The sequence below is a fragment of the Myotis davidii genome, unplaced genomic scaffold (genome assembly GCF_000327345.1).
Source record: "Myotis davidii unplaced genomic scaffold, ASM32734v1 scaffold27, whole genome shotgun sequence".
In the NCBI taxonomy this organism is placed as follows: domain Eukaryota; kingdom Metazoa; phylum Chordata; class Mammalia; order Chiroptera; family Vespertilionidae; genus Myotis; species Myotis davidii.
The window spans coordinates 3,359,017-3,368,211 of NW_006297821.1; the positions used below are offsets into that span (position 1 = coordinate 3,359,017).

The 9,195-nt window shown below is 39.2% G+C and overlaps 1 protein-coding gene across 2 annotated transcripts in view; it reads right to left on the bottom strand.

Moving 5' to 3' along the window:
- EHHADH (enoyl-CoA, hydratase/3-hydroxyacyl CoA dehydrogenase) overlaps positions 1–9,195 on the bottom strand; it is a 40,571-nt gene that overhangs the window by 9,351 nt on the left and 22,025 nt on the right. The window lies entirely within an intron of this gene.

Genomic DNA, 9,195 nt, shown 5'->3' on the forward strand with positions numbered 1-9,195 from the left:
CTCAAAATGAATCATAAATTAAAGAGCTAAAACTATAAAAATTTCTAGAAGAAAACCTATTTAACCTATTTCTAGAAAATAGGTTAAACCTTTGTGACCTTGAGTTAGGTGAAGTGTTTTTAGCATGATCCATGAAAGAAAATCAATCAATTAATTAGATTGTGCTAAAATTAAAAACTTCTGTACTTCAAAAACCATCATTAAGAAAATGAAGTGCTAAGTCATAGATTGAAAGAAAATATGTACGCTCACTCCACCACCTCCACCAAATGTCCACTTCCTAATCCCCAGAATTTACGAATTTATTATCTTACATGGCAAAGGGACTCTACAGATGTGATTAAGGTTAAGGACTGCGAGATGCAGAGATTATCCTGTATTATCTAGGTTGGCCCAGTCCAGTCATAAGAGTTCCTAAAAGAGAGAATCTTTCCTGGCTATATAGTAAGGGAGAGATTTGATGAGAAAGGATCAGGAAGTTACAACATGGAAAAGACTCAACATATTGGTGATGATGTGGCTTCGAAGAAGGAGGAAGGGGACCAAGAACCAAGAAACACCGTGGCCTCTAGAACTAGGGACAGCCCTCAGTTTACAACCAGCAAGAACACAGGGACCTTGGTCCTACAACGCAAGGTACTGAATTCCACCAACAATGGGTTCTCCCCTACCACCTCCAGCAAGGAGTGAAGCTGCTGACACCTAGATTTTAGCCCAGTAAGACCCCTACTGAACTTTTGACCTATAGATCAGTAAAAAATTAATGTGTGTTGTTTAAACTAAATTTGTGGTAATTTATTATCAAAGCAATAGAAAAACTAATACAATATGAAAACAAATATCTAATAAGTATCTGTATCCACAATATATAAAGGACTGTGATGACTCAATAATAAGAGGGCAAACAACCTAATTTTTTAAATGGACAAAACTTTAATGATTATTTCACCAAAGAGGATATACAAATGGCTAGTAAGCATGTGAAAAGATGATTAACACCATTAGTCATTAAGGAAATGCAAATTCAAACCACAATGAATATATAGGCAGATTCTAATCAATCTCATTTCTGAGACTAAAGTACGAAAATCTCACCCTCTTTTGCTCTCTCACTTCCTCACTCTGATGACAGCCAGCTGCCCTTTGGTGAAGCCCATGTGACAAAGAGCTGAAGGAGGCTTTCAGCCAACAGTCCAAGAGGAACTGAGGCCCTCAGTTTAATGGGCCATAAGGAACGGAATCCTGCAGACACCCACAGGAGCTTGGAAGAAGATCCTCTCTCCAGTCTAGCCTTGAGCTCCCACAACACCTGAATGTAACGTTATGTGAAATCCTAAACCAGAGGGTTTAGCTAACCATGCCCAGATTCCTGACCCACAGAAACTGTAACCTTTAAAAAATGTTTGACTTTAAGCAGCTAAATTTTGGGGGAATTTGTTATGCAGCTATAAATAACTAATACAGACCCCTAAAATGACTATCATAGAAAAGACATCAATATCAAATGTTGGTGATGATGTGGAGTAACTGGATCCCTGAGAATGTAAAACAGCGCATCAGCTTTAGAAATCAGTTTGACAGTTTATTAAAAAGAGCATAAACTTATTGTTCAACCCAGCAATTTTACTCCTAGGAATCCACCCAAGAAAAATGAAAACATATAGCTATATAAAACTTATATGAATATTCATAGCAGCATTATTCATAAGAACTCAAAACTGGAAACAATCTGAATACCCATCAACTGATGAATAGATAAAGAAAATGTGGCATAGCCATACAATGGAACACTACTCAGCAAAAAAAGGAATAAACTACTGATACCTGCTACAGATGAGCCTCAAAAACATTACGCTAACTGAAAGAAGCTAGATGCAAAAGATTACCTATTGTATGATGCTGTTTATAGTATAGGTCCAGAAAAGAAAACTGTATAGAGATGGAAAGATCTGTGGTTGCCTAAGGCTGGTGGCTAGCTGCAAAAAGTCATGAGGGCACTTTTTATAGTAGTGAACAAGTCCTAAGACTGATTTATGGAGATGGTTGCATAACTTTATAAGGTAAATTATGCCTCATTAAAGCTGTTAAAAAATTCCTAGAAAACATAAGACCTTTATGAAGATAATATAATATTTTATTGAAGAACATAAAATAAGACCTTAATTAGAAGAGAGAGCCAATGTTATAATATTTAAAGCATAAAAATATTTTCATATATGTACATTATATATAAATTTCTAATCAGAACCCTTATTGTTGTATTTTTTAAAAATAACTCAATAGAATAATTCTTAAAGTTTGCATAAAAGAATAAATATATGCTTAGCTGGTGTGGCTCAGTGGTTGAGCGTTAACCCATGAACCAGGAGGTCACGATTCAATTCCAAGTCAGGGCACATGCCCAGGTGGCAGGCTTGATCCCCATTAGGGGAAGTGCAGGAGGCAGCCAATAGATGATTATCGCTCTCTCCCTCTCTGAAATCAATAAAAACATATGGATAGAGAATAAATTACATTATCAAAACTGTTTTCTAAAACAGTATACCATAAACTGCTTTCTAAAAAGTACTATCATCTCTTCAAGAATAAAACATCATATCACAAAAATGTACACCTTGGTTAAACATAAAACCTACCAAACCTCCTAAAGCAGTTTCACTATAAAAAGACATATGAATGTGAGCCTGCCTGGCATCCCTGTGTTACTATGTGTCCAACAGAGAGCAAGTACGGTTGGGATGTAATCATGTCCACTTGGAAGTATATCCATGAAGCATTGTATAATTTCAACTTTTTTTTTTAACACAGGAAGGGCGACTATTTTAATGCTTGATTACTACATAGAGCTGAAAAGAATGGATTTTATTTTATCTTTAAACTATATTTTTATTGATTTCAGAGAGGAAGGGAGAGGGAGAGAGAGATAGAAACATCAATGAGAGAGAATCATTGATTGGCTGCCTCCTGCATGTCCCCCACTGGGATCAACCTGGACATGTGTGTGCCCTGAGCGGGAATCAAACTGTGACCTCCTGGTTCATAGGTTGATGCTGAATCACTGAGCTGGCTGGGCAAGAATGAATTTTTAAATTGATGCTTTACCAGGTGATGTTAAGAATAGGATTCAGGGAAGGCAAGAAAGACAGCAGTTAACAGCATGTAGTCCCTATTCACACTACTTTTGTTGGAAAAACATGAACTCTACCCAACAGGCTACCAGTTACTTGCCCATTTACCCAATGAGTTAGCCCAATCCTCAAGCTTTGGAAAGGCAAGTTCAGCAGAGAAGGATGGAAACCTTTCCAGGGCCTGATTTAATTTATGGTGGCCCAAAAGGAAGACAAGAGTGGACAGTAGGGAGAGGAAAAGTGTGTGGAAGAACCAAGAGGATGAGGGAAGAGGGATGAGCTGTCAGTGTTGTAGCATAAATAGGGGACTGATGCAATCTATGCCCAGTACAGGCCGAACCTGGGATATCTTACAGCGATCTCTGTCCTTGTGACATTGCCACTGTTTCCACCACAATGGGCTGATTTCAACTCCATAGGACACATCAGAATTATTTGAGGAGTTTAAAAATGTTAAATGCCCAGGCTCCACCATAGACTCAGTTAAGTGTCTTTAAAGGTAGGCATGAGTATGTTTTAAACAATTCAACTGTTGATTGTGTAGCTTCATTTCATACTTTCATGAGTATGTTTTAAACAATTCAACTGTTGTTGGTGTAGCTTCTGGGAGGTCCAAGAGTAGCGTGTTATGCCAGCCCCTGTACCAAGGACAGTTACAGCTCCTGGCAAGTTTACTCTGAGACAGAGATTGAAAAGGAAAGAGAAGAAGAAGAAGAAAAAAGGACAAGAAAAAATAAAAGCAAAGCCTGCTTCATTGTGTACAGTAAATATTGCTGAACAGCATAAGCCTGTTACCCTGGGGATACTCAGGACCTCTCAGGCTGCCAGTGGGCATCCTGGGAGCTTCCCACGGTGCTTGTCCAAACCAGCCTAGGGCCAAGAGAAGTGTATCCACTGAGAGGCTGGGATCAGAGCACCATCATAGATCACTTTCTCCCCATACCATTTCCCATCCCTTTCTTGTTGTAGCTGTAACTGAAGGATGTTATCTTAACATTCCAGTTTATTACTACAAAATATATTCAGAATTTCCCCTTTGGGTCTATAGGTCTGATGTTTTCAAAGCGTACATCTTACACACTTGGTAGTTTTAGAGTCCTGGCAGTTTTAAAGTCACTCAACTGTACCTACATATTAAGAGAAGCAAGTGTGAGCAGTCCAGCACTAGCGTTCGCTGCATAGGAAAATGGGTAAGAGAAGAACTGATTTCTGATTCAAAAGTGCTTCTGATCAAATTATTTCCTTGACCCATTCACATTTTTTTTCTTAATTCTTCAAGGTTTTCTAAGGCATAATACTAAATTTTTTATTTTATTTTTTAAAGTGAACCACGCTCCTAATGGAAGAAAAGGAGGTAATTATTTTCCCTCTTTCCTTTCCGGTAAACTTACAGGAAGAGTTTTTTTTTGTTTTTGTTTTTTTTTCTGCCTAGGATGAAGAGAGACACAGCGCGCCCTTTATAGAAATGGTTTCCTAAGGCATAAAGGACTCTCTCTTCTCTCATTCTGATAAACATAAGCTGTGTCTATCACAGAAGCTCTGTAGAGAGCAGACAGAACTGTACTTTCCCAGGCTTGCGGGAGGCACCCACAGAAGCTGGGCAGTACCTCCAAGAGAAGTTAAATTTAGACACGTGCTTAGGCCTCCTACATAAGGCAGTCACTCTGCTCCTATGAAATAAGTTTATATAAATGTTCATAGAGAGTAAAAATAAATTACAAAGAGCAAAAGATAAAGTGAAGGGAAAGACATATGGAACCACTAAGATTTTTTTAAAGCCACAAAATCAAAATGAACAAAAAGCCCAAGGTCTTTAGGCAGAATTAGAATTGTTAAAAATGGCTAACACAGCCCATGCAGTCACAGGACCAGGGGTCATTACAGGGACAAAAGCAGAGCATTAGTTCCTGAGTGGAGGCTCCTAGTCTGATGTCCCCTGTGCCCATCTTTCAATAACAACACACATTTTCAGCTTCATGCCAGAAATATGCACGTGGTAATCAGGAGTTCTACTCCATTTGGGTAAAAGCAGGCTACAGGCCAAATGCAAGTGCGAATAAATAGCATTTTACAGGACCCTGCTCTCCCCAGTGTAGTCAAAGCAATCTGGCTTGGTCAAGTAATTCTGAATTGCTCTGCTAAATCTATTGCACGGCAGTAGTCTGAGAGGCTTCATATAAAAGAGTATTAAGATGCATGAAGCTAATTAACTTTCACAGTAAAATCTCCAGGATACACGTTAAATTTGTAGAGAAATTTGCAGCAACTTCCCAAATCACATTTTTAGATACATGCCAATCTTCTACAATCCCCTCCCACACATAACTGGTTCCAAAACTGCTGACTGCAATATTGCCCTTGGAAATTCCCTTCTCTCTCTCCTTTCCTATTGGATGTGGAAACTAAATACGTGCTGTTAGCCTTTTCCTTTTATTTGTTTAAGTCAATATTTCAGAAGTGGGGTTGGGGGTAAGGATGGGGGTGGGAATAGGCTGAATTAATAGAATATTTTTACAAATGGGAAAAGGAAACAAAAATTTTACATGTATCTTAAAATTGAGATATGATTCACATACCATAAAAGCCACCATTCTAAAGTTTACAATTCAGTGGTTTTTTAGTATATTCACAAGGTGTGCAACATACATGTATGAATTTTAACCATGCCTTTCGTAACTGACTTACAAATATCTTGGAGACTGCTGGTAGTGTTTGCATGCCAGGTGTAAAAAGTCAAAACTAGGAAACGTTTTCTCCATTCTTCCCCTTGTTCTCTTACACCAGTTGTTCTCAAAGTGTGGGCCCAAGAACACAGTACCAGCATCACCTAAGAACTTGTTAGAGATGCAAATTCTTGGGCCCCACCTCAGACATACTGAGTCAGAAAGCAGTGAGGGGGTCCTACAGTCTCTTTTAACAGACCGTCCCAGTGATTCTGATGCACAATAATGTTTGAGAACCATTCCTCTAGATCAAGACAATGGTACCAGCTTCACATAACTATAGGTTTGTATTAATATGTTTTATTATTGATATATTTTATTGTTAACACATTTTATAATATCTCTTATAAAATATCAACATATATTTTCATAATACAGTTTTATGGAGTCTTTTCTTCAAATCAACCCATCAATTTTGTTCTGCCAAATAACCACATACTATATTTAAAGACAAAAAAAAGAGAGAGAGAAAATCGAGGAAACATAAAAAGAAAGGAAAAGCATAAGACCTTAAATGAAAGGCAAAATAAATAAGCCTAGCTAAACTTCGCATCTGGTAAGATAATAAATGGCAAATGTAGATAAGATTCTCTGAGCTAGACCTTCATTATTCTGTCCTATTTTTCTACTTTGTCTCTCTAGCATTTACCTATTATAAAGCAGCACCAGGAAATTATAGAATTCTAGTGAAACTCATTTTTAAAAATAGAAAGAAATTGCCCTGGCTGGTTTTGCTCAGTGGCTAGAGCATCGGCCTATGAACAGAAGGGTCCGGGTTCAATTCCAGTCAAGGGCACAAGCCTGGGTTGTGGGCTCGATCCCCAGGTGGGGGCATGCAGGAGGCAGCCGATCAATAATTCTTTCTCATCATTGATGTTTATATCTCTCTCTCCCTCTCCCTTCTTCTCTGAAATCAATAAAAATTAAAAATCTATACATATAAAAGCCTAAGTGACTGTAATGACCAGACTGACCAGAATGATGAGAACAACTGGTTGCTATGATGCGCACTGACCACCAGGAGGCAGATGCTCAATGCAGGAGCTGCCCTCTGGTGGTCAGTGTGCTCCCACAGCCAGACTCCCCTGGCTGGCCAACCTCCCGTGGTCCCTCCCCACCCCGGCCAGCCAACCTACCTCTCATGGTCCCTCCCCCCTATTGGCAGGCCCCCAGGCTGGAACAGGGAACAGAGGTGGGTGAAAGTGGATGCACCCCCTTTCCCAGGGGAGTCAAGGGCTGGCTCCCTCCTTTGGGCCGGCAGCCAACTTCCCATACCCCATCCTTTCCCCTGGCCAGCAGGCCCCGATTGGCTCACTGCCTGCCTGCTGCAGTGGTGGTGCAGTGGCGAGGGAAGGATGAGGGGAAAAGCGGGGAACCGCGCGGCAAGGGGGGGGGTGCCAAGGATGGTGGCATCAGGGTCCAGTGTCCATTCCTTCCACTCCTGGCCCAGGGACTGTCGCCTCCTCTCTGGCCCGGCCCTGATCAGCGTGGCCCTGATCGGCCCTGATTGCCAGCTAGGCCTAAAGACCCACTCACGCACAAATTTTGTACACTGGGGCTCTAGTAAATAATTAAATAAAATAAACCTCTTCTCTGGCCCGGCCCTGATCAGCATGGCCCTGATCGGCCCTGATTGCCGGCTAGGCCTAAAGACCACTCACGCACAAATTTTGTGCACTGGGGCTCTAGTAAATAATTAAATAAAATAAAATAAAAATAGAAAGAAAGAAAAAGTTCCAGAATTTTCCATAGTGATTCTAAGCCCTAAACACTAAAAGAGACACAATGCAGGTCATAGCCAAAACAAAAACTGGAGCCCACCCTGGCCAGTTGTTCAGTGGTTAGAGTGTTGGCCCTTGTACCGAAGGTCATTGGGTTCGATTCCCTGTCAAGAGCCTAAAGTGGAAATAATCTAAATATACATCAACTGGTAAGTGAGTAAACAAATTGTGATATATCCATACTATAGATTACTATTTAGTAATTTAAAAAAGAAAATATTGATACATGAAATAATATGGATGAATCTCAAAAACATGGTAAGTGAAAGAAGTCAAATAGAAGATTGCATACTATATGTGTGATTCCATCTATGAGAAATTCTAAAAAAACAATACAGAAAGCAGGTGAGTGGCTGTCTGTGGGAGGGAATCTACTGGAAAGAGGCATGAGAGTACTTCTTAGGGTGATAGAACTACATCCTTTTTATTGTGACTACATAACTGTAAACAACTACAAAATTTCATCTGTCTCTATACTTAACATGAGAGAATTTTTGTGTGTGTAAATTATACCCCAATACAGAAAACCCCAAACAAAGAAAAGATCATTTATACAATTTTGGGGTTAAAACTAACTTGTTTTCATTTCTGCATATCTCTTTTAAATTTTTTTGTCTGTATTCATACATATTTTATGCAGCTATACTTATAGAATATATGTAAGTTTATATTATAGACACTTTCATACACAAATAATTTTACGTATTTCTAAATAGCATTCATGCCTATAATTTGAAATAGTTATACATAATTGTCCAAAGCCCAGAACCGTTTCCCCCATTGTTTACAGGTGAATTACCAAGTTTTAAAGCAGATGATTCCTTCTCAATATTTGGGTGCCATCAAGTGGACAAACTGTGTAATGTGACTGAGATTGAATAGACTTTTATAAATTTTATAAATTTTTTTTTTTAAAAAAACCTGTTTAAAACTTATCATCTAAATGAAATCAATTTTAAAAGATGAAAACAGACAATTTTATAAATGTACTAGACCATGATCCTCGTTACCTCTTGAAGGAACTTAACTCTCAAATCTGAATCTAAGGAAATCAGTTCAGGAAAAGAACTCTCTGTTGAAATCAGGTTCTTTACAAACTAAGACCACGGGTGTAAATAACAGTCTATTTAAGCCCCCAACTGAAAAATAATTTAGGCACCTCCAAATGTAAATAGCCTTTGCTGCTGGCCAACCAGGTGACTTCCAACACAACAATAAGCCCTCTCAAGAGGCACAATGAAGCCAGGGATGAAAATGTGCTGAAGACTGCCTAGAAGGCAGAGAAAGACAGTAGGAAACTCATTCCCATTTGGGCAAAGACTTGCAGATTCTCTTTATGAGTCGCCAGTATTCTTCCCCCACAGACCCTGGCCTCTTTAGTTCAAGCTTTTCTTATTGCATTGACAGTAACTGGCTAGAGCCACAAAAAGAATGATTATTTCAGAAAAGTGTTTGGTCCCTACCAGGGTCAGCAAAAGAATGACTTTTTCAAAAGAATGCCTTTGAATGACACCAAGCCACTGCCTGCCACCAAGTAGCAAGATGAACACCCTGCTCTGCCTA